Raw genomic sequence first — 11671 nt, 5'->3', positions numbered from 1 at the left:
CTCAGCTGTCTAATCAACTCTATCTTTAAATACTGGAGAGGAAGGGTCACATGGCATCAAGGACTCTTAAACAGCAGCCTCAGCACCAGGTAGGAATAGCTGTCCTCACACTTGCTGTCACCCAGATGCGGCTCACCATCCCCATACTCGGGCATACAAAGTAGAGTTCTGCTGCCTTTCAGTCATACAAGAGGGATAACAATATTTAATTACCTCCGCATCCAAGACTTAAAGTGAACTTTAAACCAAAACAGGCCAATTGATCACCTTGATAAAACAGCTGTGTTGTTAACCTTGGCAAAGTAAGCGTGTCTATGCAAATAAGGTCTGCTCCTGACCTCTCTTCCTCCAGTTCATTAATAGCTGGTAAGAGAGAACTCATTCAGACCACAGGCTTACATCTACTTCCAGATCAGTGAAGAAAATGTTGAATAGTGCTGAGCCTAGTACCAGTCCCATCAAAACTCCACTAGAAATATCCCCAATGAGAACTCCTTTTTGAGATCTGTCAGGAAGCCAGAGCTTAATCCATTTCACAGGTGTTTTATTGACATTGTGTAATGCTAGTTTTTAATCAGAATGTCATGCAGTATTAAGTCAAACACCCTGAAAAAGTCCAAGTATATTTCATCTGCACAATTACCTTTATCAACCAAATTTATAATCTCATTGAAAAATGAAATTGGGTTTGTATAACTAGACTTATTTTCCATAAAACCATGTTGGCTGGCGTTAATTATAGTCTTATGCTTTACTTCTTTATTAATTGACTCTTGTATCAGCTTTTCTGTTATTTTGCCCAGGCCTGATGTCAGGCTAACTGGTACCCAAGTCATCCTACATGCCCTTTTGGAATATTGGCATGACATTAGCACACTTGCAATCTTTTGGAATTTCTCCAATATTCCAAGATTTATTAAAAATTAACCTAAATGGGCCAGAGATCTCCTAAACTAACTCTTTTAAGACTCTTGGTGTAAATTTTCTGGGCCTTATGATTTAAAAATATTTATCCCTAGTAGATGTTTAATAGCCTCCTTAGTTACTAAGGCATTGTGATATGAATACATTATTCTGCTTCTTTCCAAATACAGAACAAAAATATATATTGAACATTTGGCCTTTATCACAGTGCCATTATTTTACCACTCCATCTAGTAATAGACCTATACTATTGCTAGGCTTTCTTCTGTTCCTAATATACACTTTAAAAACCTTCTTATTGTCCTTAGCCTAGCCAGTTATGGAGTTTTCCTTATGTCTTCAGCTTCCCTTATCATTTTTCTACACTTCATAGATTCTAATTTATATCAGTTGCTATAGAATCATAGGCTATGGAGGTTGGAAGGGACCTTAGGAGGTCATCTAGTTCAACCCCCTGCCTCAAGTCAGGACCAATCCCCAGACAGTTTTTTTACCCCAGTTCCCTAAATGGCCCCCTCAAGGATTGAGCTCACAACCCTGGGTTTAGCAGGCCAATGCTCAAATCACTGAGCTATCCCTCCCCCCTCTGTTTCTTGTATTTTTTATTTATGGATAAGGGCTGATGGAGAATGCCTATTGTGAACCCACGATTCCTTGTGCAATCTTCTTACAAGTCACTACCACAGAAACTCTCCTTTGTGCTTCCAGTGCCATGCCCCAGTGCAGGTGCTCACATGGTGGACTGCAGTCCATGTTTCATCTCTGTGTTACTGGGGGTGCTCATCTACACACAGATCTTGGAGGGGCTGAAAAAGTGCCCTTTGGCTGCTAGAAAAAGTTTGGTTCGGGTCAATCAAAACATTCCCTGGACTGGACATGCACTCGTAGCAGCTGCCGGAGCACAGGCCAAATTGCAGGCCATCAAGGATTGGGCAGGGCGCTGGGCAGCAGTCTAGAAACGTAGCCCTTTCCAGCTATGAGCCTGAGGGTGCAAACTGCCAGCTAGTGGATTTAAACACCCTATTCCTCTACTGAAATGAGGAGGGTAGGGGTTGTGCCAGGGCTAATTAGCATAATTTGTTCTGACAGTGCGGTACTGCTCAGAACCTATTGTCTTTCCTTGTGCCCTACACAGTCAGAGCTGTGTTGCCCGCTCTGTCGCAGGCACTAACATGGGCAGAGAAGGGTATTTCGGAGCAGCATGGCCAAAGCCTGAAGGCCTGAAGGTGCCAAAGTGACACCCACTGCCAGGACTGTGCCAGTGATGCCATATGAGTCAGGGCCAGCTTCTGCATGGCTGGGCTGCTTCGGCTGAACACGGAGAGCAGCCTCTGTTACCCTGGGGCCTGCTCCTGCTCATGGTGGCTGAATGAGAAGTAAGTGTGTGCACAAGACAGAGAGAGAGAGACGTGACAGTGAGCATGTACCAAGGTTTGGGCCCCTTGTGAGTCTTCTGTGTCAGTTTGTCTCCTCTAGCAGTGTGACCTACTAGCCTCCTTTGCTGTATTGCCCTGTCTTACAATGAGGCTTCTGTGACGGGCATCAGCCCTTGTGGCCATCTTTGTGCATGGGCACACGTGCTGGCCTGTGGCCTGTGAGCTCGTCTAAAGAGTGGGACAATACCCTGGCAGAGAAGGCAATGTGTGTGGGGGGGGAGCTCCCTTCCTTTGAAAATATGTCTGGTATTCAGAGAGACAAGGTGGGTGCAGTAATGTCTTTTACTGGACCAACTTCTGCTGGTGACAGAGATCCCTGGTATTCAGGGCAGTGAGAAGAGGATGCGCTTTCATCCCCCAGATTCCCCATCCCACCAGCTTTAGGAATTCTGTCCTGGTCTCCACAGGCCTAGCCTGTGCAGTGCACACACTGCACACATCCCACATCCTTCCCCACCGCTGCAGGATGCTGGCTTCTCCCTCATGACTAAGGCCACGATTCTGTCATGGAGGTCACAGATTCTGTGCCTTTCCTGGACCTCCGTTACTTCTGGGGCAGGGCTGGAGCAGCTGTCAACCCTGGGTCTGCCAGAACAGCTGACCAGCGGCAAAACTCAGGGCTGCCAGAGCAGTGGTCCCCAGCCACTGGAGCAGCGGCTGGGGTTGGGTCAGCCCCCCTGAAGCAGGAGTAGTGGTGGGGGCGGGGCTGAAGCAACTGCAAGCCTGGTCAGAGCTCTGCTTCCCTCCCCACACAGGGTATTTTTAGTAAAAGTGAGGGACAGGTCGCAGGCTTCTGTGAATTTTTGTTTATTGCCTGGGACCTGTCCCTGACTTTTACTAAAAATACCCGTGACAGAATCTTAACCTTAATCATGACCAATCAATGTGATGGCACCAACCAACACGCTTGTGAGCTGTTCTAAGGGAAGACCCAGTGAAGCAGCAGGCTGGCACTCTGTACCAGTCCCCTCAGTCGCTGTAGCATTTGGACAGGGCACTTGGTAGCTGCTGGTCCTGATGGGTTGAGGGGCACCTTCCGGGGAGCCATGTAGTGCCTGTAGCCTGCAGAGACGGAAAAGCCCCCGGGCGATGCGCACTGGGGCATTCACTCTGAGGCAGGGCCGCCCAGAGGGGGGGGGGCAAGTGGGGCAATTTGCCCCAGGCCCCGGGCTCCGCAAGTGCCCCCACGAGAATGGCTGAGGCTCCCTCCCCGGCCCAACCCGACCCCACCTCTGCCCCTCTCCCGGAGCCTCAGCGCATCCAGGAGCTTTGCTCGACAGCTGCAGTGGCTCCGGCGGGGCCTGAGCCCCTCCCTGCTCAGAGCCGCGTGGTAAGGGGGCGGGGCTGCGAGCTCCAGCAGGGCCTGAGTTCCCTCCGCTCGGCCTGGAGCTCCCAGCCCCGCCCCCTTACCACGCGGCTCTGAGCGGGGCAGGGCTCAGGCCCCGTGTGACGGAGCGATTCTGGCGGGACCCAACTGAGAGTGCCAAATCAGGACCAATTGCTTAAACAGGGCAGTTACAGCCCTAGGCTGGGGTTTTTCCACCTCTAAGGCAAACCAAACCAGCCAGACAAAAGGACTTTGGTCTCACCCCACTGGCTAACCACAAGTCACACAAGCAATTTCCTTAGACACTCCAGTCTCCCAGTATCACCACCAGTGCACTCGTCCTGGGGATAAATGGTTATGAAAACCAACACCCCAATAAAAGAAAAAGGTTCCCTCGATCCCAAAGGACCAAGCCCCAGACCCAGGTCAATATACACATCAGATCTTACCCACAAATCACGCTGTTGCCAATCCTTTAGAATCTAAAATCTAAAGGTTTATTTACAAAGGGAAAAAGGTAGAGAAGAGAGGTAGAATTGGTTAAATGGAATCAATTACATACAGTACTGGCAAAGTTCTTAGTTCAGGCTTGCAGCAGTGCTGGAGTAAACTGGAGGTTTAGATTAAGTCTCTGGAGAACATCCCCCACTGGGATGGGTCCTTCAGTCCCTTGTGTAAAGCTTCAGTTTGTAGCAAAGTCCCTCCAGAGGTCAGAAGCAGGATTGAAGACAAGATGGAGATGAGGCATTAGGCTTATATAGACTTTTCCAGGTGTAAGAATCCCTTTGTCTTCACTGTGGAAATTTACAGCAAAATGGTGCCTTGAGTCACATGAGCCAGTCCCTGCATACTCTGCTGAGTCACAAGGCATGTCTGCCTTCTCTCCATGGGTCAATTGTGTAGCTGATGGCTCTTTAAATGGGCCATCAAGCCAGCTATGCCGGGCTAACATCAGCTTGTCTGGGACACTTCCCAGAGGCAGAGCAGAATACAAACTATAGACATTACAGAGCCAATACTTATAACTTTAACTACAAATGATACAGACATATAGACAGCATAATTATAACCAGCAACCCATAATCTGGTCTTAGACACCTTAGATGACCCCCTTTATCTAAGATTTGGTGCCACTGCAGGACCTTGGTTGCAACCCAGGTTCTATATGGTCCCAATTTATATCACTAACGTCACACCACCAACGCAAAATTGATGCAGGAAGGGATGACCAAACATCGCTGACTGCATCCCAAGAGCCCCTTTCCTTGGGTCTGTCTCACTACAGCTAGTGTTGGGCTAGAGAGTGTATAACCGAAATGGTTTATCAAAGTCATGTTCAATAACATGAATGAATCTCCTTACAAACTCAAGGTATAACTTGGTCAGCTTTTGCAGCATGGTTCCTGTGTGTTTCATGTGATCTTGCCAAGAGCTAAAGAAAACAGCTACTTTATCCATACCAGCTTTGGCCAATGTTTGGAACCCAATTAACATTACACCAATGTAGATATTGATGTTGTTCATAGAACAGGAATCTTGGCATTTAGCCATGAAAGCAATATGGTAGTGTGCCTCAGTTTCCCCTCTCATACAGCACATCAGGTCTGGAATGTATTTTCCCCTGTGAAAAGTTCCAACACTGTTTACAGGCATTAACTGTGAAACATCAGTATAGCAAGGCCCTTTAACATAAAGTGTGTTTTTATGTATTCCTTTCAACATGTTCAAGGGATTTTCCAAAAGATTAGGCACATTGTACATTGTTACAGTTAGCATTAGCAATAACAACAAATTGATTGCAAGTGTCCATCTACAAACATGTTTGTCATGCCACACCCTTGGCTCATTACCATTGGAGATTGGGCCTTTTAGGGTTAACCTGCGGGTTCCCTTTGCAAAATTCAGTCTTCTCTTTCCTTCTTGTTCTTCAGGATTAAACCCTGATTTCTCTTGCTTAACAGAGATCACTGGCTGATGGGGTGGGCCCTCCGTGCTAACAGCCATTAGCAAGTCTTTCTTCTCCCTGCCAGCCCAGTAATTCGCATCAACACAGACACTAGCTTTTAACTTCTTAGCTGCTATGGATTCCACGGCTGGACTTTGTCTTACAGAGATACCACACAAATCCAAAGAGTCTGAGGGTGAGAGCTGGCTTGCTCTCCCCTGCCTCCTCAAGCATTTAGCCATACAACTGTTCTGCCCTGAAACACCAGTAACTGAATCTGTCCTCAGATCCTGAAGCACAGACTGCTCACTTACAGATTCAGCATGGAGACATTCCTGTCCCAACAGCATTGTCTCCCCACCAACAAGCTGGCCACACACAGCCAGGTGGTTATAGGGCTGCTCAACTTCCTTAACAGCTTCTACTCCACCTGAGACCTTTTCAAAGCTGCCCACACTGGATCTCTCAAAAGGAAAGTCAGTGGATCCATTCACAACAGAAAATTTCTGGCTGTTAGGAACTGAAACTTTCTTGATTAAATCACTTTACACCCTTCAGTTGCAGTAAACTGCTTGCACAGGCTACCATGAGGATTCCTTTCCTAGGAGCTTCTCTAAGCAGCAATTCACCCTCTCAGAAATTCTGCCCTTCCTCTTCACCTAGGGCTTGCTCTAAAGGAACACTTCCTGAGCAACCACAGATGCTACAGACTTTCTAGATAACAGGTCAGAAGTAGTCTCCTTCCCTTGGCCATGAACAAGTTCAGGAATCTTTTCCTTCTTGCTACAAGTTGTCAAACTGTCAGTCGGTAACACAATTAAATCACCTTTATGCTCTCCTTGTGCCCTGGCAGGGGTATCACCCTGATCAGACAGAGTTGCTGCACCCTTTTCCAACCACACATTAGCAACTGGCAAACTACAAGCACCAGAACTGTCTGGTCTCTGGGATTTTGCTAAGACACTAACTGGATGCAACCTAGTCACAGTGCCATTCCCCCCAGCAGACACAAACTCAGGACCATTCCCTTCCTGGGCTTTAGCTGTATTTACAACCAACTTCGAGACAACTGAATCACCCTCAACCATTACAGGCTGACAGGCACCTTCTGTCTGCTCCACAGACACAGAAGAGCCGGAGACACATTCTCCTTTACCAGACACACAGCTTGGGATTTTACTTCCCTTGTCCCAGCACACAGGGCTGTTCACAGACAACTGCTTGGAGACTGGGGTAGCTTCCTTTATAGGCAAGTCAATACTCCTGACAGACACAGGCACATTCCCTCCACTGTCACATTTCTCCACACAGGAAACAGGTAAGGGATATGGACACTCATCTTCCACTATCCCTCCCTTCCCAAACTGCTGATTAGACAAAGCCACCAGCTCACAAGGCTGCCTAGTCTCCTGCAAACTTTCCCTACCAGGCACATTGCCTCTCCCAACAGATAAGCTGCTGCTCTTTTCACTACACTGAGAGACTTTTAGCAAATCACAGTTACCCATTTCAGGTTTACTTCTACAAGCTGCACTAGCCACCAATCCATTACCCATTACAAATTTACCCTCTCCTTCCTCAGTTAGGGATTTAACCTGACCATCTACTTTAATCTGCTCCTGAGAAACATTTTCCTCACCAATGAGATCTTTCTGCTCTTGATCTAACTCCAGATTCACTTCTGAGACATCAGACAGACATTCAGAAACTTCATTCCCAGACAAACTGCTTTCTTGTACAGACAAACAGATATTTCTCCCCAGGTTAGAACTCCCATCTCCCCAGCCATAGCAAAACTGGTTAAACACAGAAAACTGCCCAGAGTAACCCCATATATCAACACAGTTATAAACTGGACTTTCAAGAGGATACAGTTTCTGCCGTTCTTCCCTTGCTTTTTTGACTTGGAGCTGGAGTCTAGCAGTTTCTTGTTGTATTTTGTGAGTCTCCTGCTGCACCTTGCGAGTCTCCTCCTCAGCAGCCAGCACCTCCAGACGTCCCTTACGAGCTTTTTCTTCTCTCTCAGCAGCCTCTCTCTTTCTCTCAGCAGCCTCTCTCTTTCTCTCAGCCGCCTCTCTCTTTCTCTCAGCCGCCTCTTTCTCCAGCTGGGCCAAGACTTGCTTCTCTTCCATTCGAATTTTTGCCAGTTCTTGCTCATAATCAAACTGCAGGCTGTCTCTCAAGGCTTGCAGTTTCCTTGCTTTTTGTCTCATGGTCACTGATCTTTAACCAACCAAACTCTCAATCCCACATTTAAATTTTGGATAGCGTGGGGTTCTGACCCAAAGCTTAATTGACCTGGTTCTGTGGATCCTAGCACGACTACGCCACTGTGACGGAGCGATTCTGGCGGGACCCAACTGAGAGTGCCAAATCAGGACCAATTGCTTAAACAGGGCAGTTACAGCCCTAGGCTGGGGTTTTTCCACCTCTAAGGCAAACCAAACCAGCCAGACAAAAAGGACTTTGGTCTCACCCCACTGGCTAACCACAAGTCACACAAGCAATTTCCTTAGACACTCCAGTCTCCCAGTATCACCACCAGTGCACTCGTCCTGGGGATAAATGGTTATGAAAACCAACACCCCAATAAAAGAAAAAGGTTCCCTCGATCCCAAAGGACCAAGCCCCAGACCCAGGTCAATATACACATCAGATCTTACCCACAAATCACGCTGTTGCCAATCCTTTAGAATCTAAAATCTAAAGGTTTATTTACAAAGGGAAAAAGGTAGAGAAGAGAGGTAGAATTGGTTAAATGGAATCAATTACATACAGTACTGGCAAAGTTCTTAGTTCAGGCTTGCAGCAGTGCTGGAGTAAACTGGAGGTTTAGATTAAGTCTCTGGAGAACATCCCCCACTGGGATGGGTCCTTCAGTCCCTTGTGTAAAGCTTCAGTTTGTAGCAAAGTCCCTCCAGAGGTCAGAAGCAGGATTGAAGACAAGATGGAGATGAGGCATTAGGCTTATATAGACTTTTCCAGGTGTAAGAATCCCTTTGTCTTCACTGTGGAAATTTACAGCAAAATGGTGCCTTGAGTCACATGAGCCAGTCCCTGCATACTCTGCTGAGTCACAAGGCGTGTCTGCCTTCTCTCCATGGGTCAATTGTGTAGCTGATGGCTCTTTAAATGGGCCATCAAGCCAGCTATGCCGGGCTAACATCAGCTTGTCTGGGACACTTCCCAGAGGCAGAGCAGAATACAAACTATAGACATTACAGAGCCAATACTTATAACTTTAACTACAAATGATACAGACATATAGACAGCATAATTATAACCAGCAACCCATAATCTGGTCTTAGACACCTTAGATGACCCCCTTTATCTAAGATTTGGTGCCACTGCAGGACCTTGGTTGCAACCCATGTTCTATATGGTCCCAATTTATATCAATAACGTCACACCCCGCCGAAGCCATGATGCCGCTGTCAAGCGAAGCTCCAGGATGCGCTGAGACTCCGGGTGAGGAGGGAGCCGGGGCCGGGGGTGGGGTTAGCTAAGGGGCAGGAAGTCCCGGGGACAGGGAGGGGGCAGAGGTTGGAGGGGGCAGTCAGGGCACAGGGGGGTTGGATTGTGGGCGTTCCAGGGCTCTGTCAGGACTCAGCAGGGGGAGGGGAGGGTGGATAGGGGTCGGGGCAGTCAGGGGACAGGGAGCAGGGGTGGGGTCCCAGGGTGGTGGTTGGGGGTGGGGTCTCTGGGGGACGGTGAGGGGTCAAGAAGCAGGATGGGTCGGGGATTCTGAGGCGGGGTGGACAGTCAGGGGGGCAGGAAGTGGGTGGGGCTGGATAGGGGGTAGGGCCAGGCTGTTTGGGAGGCACAGCCTTGCCTACCCTAAAGCTCATTCAGCAGTTTGAGGCTTGCAGAAGAGCCAAGCTGTTAGCTTTTCCATTAGGGCTACCATCCCTTTCACTTCTCAAATGCCAAATTATAGTCTACATGTAATTTCAGTGCTATAGGGAGATTCATGTCAGGGGAGGGTAGCTTCATTTAAAATTAGCCACTGGGGGAGGGATCACATGAGAAGAGCAATATCCTACACCACCTACCTCCTTCCCCACCCTACCAAGGGAGACCCCCCGCCCCTGCATTCCCTGAGGCTTCAGAGGGGTTAATTCAGTGGTTCTCAAACTTTTATACTGGTGATCCCTTTCACATAGCAAACCTCTGAGTGCAACCCCCCCTTATAAATTAAAAACACTTTTTTATATATTTAACACTATTATAAATGCTGGAGGCAAAGCAGGGTTTGAGGTGGAGGCTGACAGCTCGTGACCCCCAGTAATAACCTCGTGACCCCTGAGGGGTCCTGACCCCCAGTTTGAGAACCCTGGGTTAATTTAATTTTAGCACCCTGTGTCCATTCACATGCATGTGTTATTTTGAGCATTTCAGTTTTCACAACATAGGCTCATCCCAGATTCTGGAACAAGCTCCAATGCTCAGTTCGTGGAGTATGTACATAAGCTATATTAAAGACAAACCCATAGTAACAATCTCCAGTTTGTGAGGGACCCCGTGGAGCCAGTCTCTAGGAAACAGATAAATGCATGGAGGTTAAGTCCATTAATGGCTATTAGCCAGGATGAGTAAGGAATGGTGTCCCTAGCCTCTGTTTGTCAGAAGGTGGAGATGGATGGCAGGAGAGAGATCATTTGATCATTACCTGTTAGGTTCACTCCCTCGGGGGCACTTGGCATTGGCCACTGTCGGTAGACAGGATACTGGGCTGCATGGACCTTTGGTCTGACCCAGTATGGCTGTTCTTATGTTCTAACCTAAATGAACCCAAAGTTATGAAAACAGATATGAGTCAAGGAAGCCAGCAGAGTATCAGAAACCTGAAAAAATCTCTGACTGGATGGGCTCAGGCGTTTGGTCACAAACTGAAGTGGTTCAAAAGTTTTGGATTTTTTTTTAGCTGAATTTTTTATTGTTTCTTTAAACAATCAAACACAGCAAGCAGCAAATATTTGGCTACACACTTCTGAAACCCCAAACCATATTCAGGTTTTGGCAGACTAATTTCAGCTTTTCAATTAAAAAAACAAATTTTGAAGGAAAGCAGACATTGTCCGTGATTTTTTTTCTGATTTTTAAAAACCCCTAGTTTTTGATCCAGAAAAAGTTTTGACAGAAAATATTTGTCCAACTCTTTTAATGAGCTTTAGTGCCTTTTAGCACTAGCTGATGCTGAGAACCAGTGATACCTTGTAAAGAAGTTTTCTCAAAACTGGGTTTGTGCCGAGATGCAGAAGGTTTATTTTTCCCAGGGCCACCTGTGGGTGCGGAGCAAGTGGGGCAATTTGCTCCGGGCCCCGCAGAGGCCCCCACGAGAATATAGTATTGCAATTTTTTTATGGAAGGGCCCCCCCCTGAAATTGCTTGGCCCCAGGCCCCCTGAATCCTCTGGGCGGCCCTGCTCTGAGGCCTAACGATACTCTAACTGGTCTGGCTCTGAAACCCATTGGCTGCCAGGTTGCACCTGTGCCGTGCCCTGCCCAGCCCCCATAACGCCCCGGGGTGCCGCAGAGGCTAGGCAAGGGCGAGTGCCCCCCTGCCCTGGGCACGCCGGCCTGGCACGGGGTGCCGCGCTCCCGGTGGAAGCCTGGCTGCTCGACGAGGCGCTGTCTCTTTAAATCCTTCCCTTTCTCGGCCTCCCCCTCAGGACGCGTTTTTTTATGAATGAAAAACGTCCTTGCAATTATTATGCAAATTAGGCTGTGCCGATTGGCTGGCACTCCCCGGAGAATAAATTATGTATATTAGCGCTGGGAGGAGGTGGGCGCAGAAAGCGCCTCTGGGGCACTGGGACCAATCAGAACGGGGGGCGCCGCAGAGACGCTCGCCATTGGGCGGCGGAAAGGGTAAACAAGCAGTGATTGACGACTCCTGGAGGGACTGTGGGCCAATGAGGACGGGGAGGCGGGCTCGGGAGGCCGCTCAGGCTCTGGCAGCGCAAAGACTCTGGCTCCTGGCGACTCCGCGGCGGCTGCGAGGAGCTACGGGACTCGGTGAGCACGGGTCGGGGTGAGG

At 48.3% G+C, this 11671-nt stretch overlaps 1 protein-coding gene across 4 annotated transcripts in view; it reads left to right on the top strand.

The window, feature by feature from the left end:
• The first annotated feature begins 70 nt into the window (after positions 1 to 70).
• ETV5 (ETS variant transcription factor 5) overlaps positions 71 to 11671 on the top strand; it is a 47993-nt gene continuing 36392 nt past the window's right edge. For 3 of the 4 annotated variants that reach the window (XM_039489187.1, XM_039489188.1, XM_039489184.1), the window contains exon 1: positions 11514 to 11649. The gene's annotated coding sequence lies outside the window, so the exon portion shown is untranslated. Of the gene's footprint in view, positions 90 to 11513; positions 11650 to 11671 lie in introns of those variants that run through there. The other variant, XM_039489186.1, reaches the window with a different exon arrangement.

The sequence above is a fragment of the Mauremys reevesii genome, linkage group 9 (genome assembly GCF_016161935.1).
Source record: "Mauremys reevesii isolate NIE-2019 linkage group 9, ASM1616193v1, whole genome shotgun sequence".
Taxonomy (NCBI): Eukaryota; Metazoa; Chordata; order Testudines; family Geoemydidae; genus Mauremys; species Mauremys reevesii.
The sequence above is the reverse complement of the archived record's forward strand: the minus strand, read 5'-3'. Positions and strand labels throughout refer to the sequence as shown.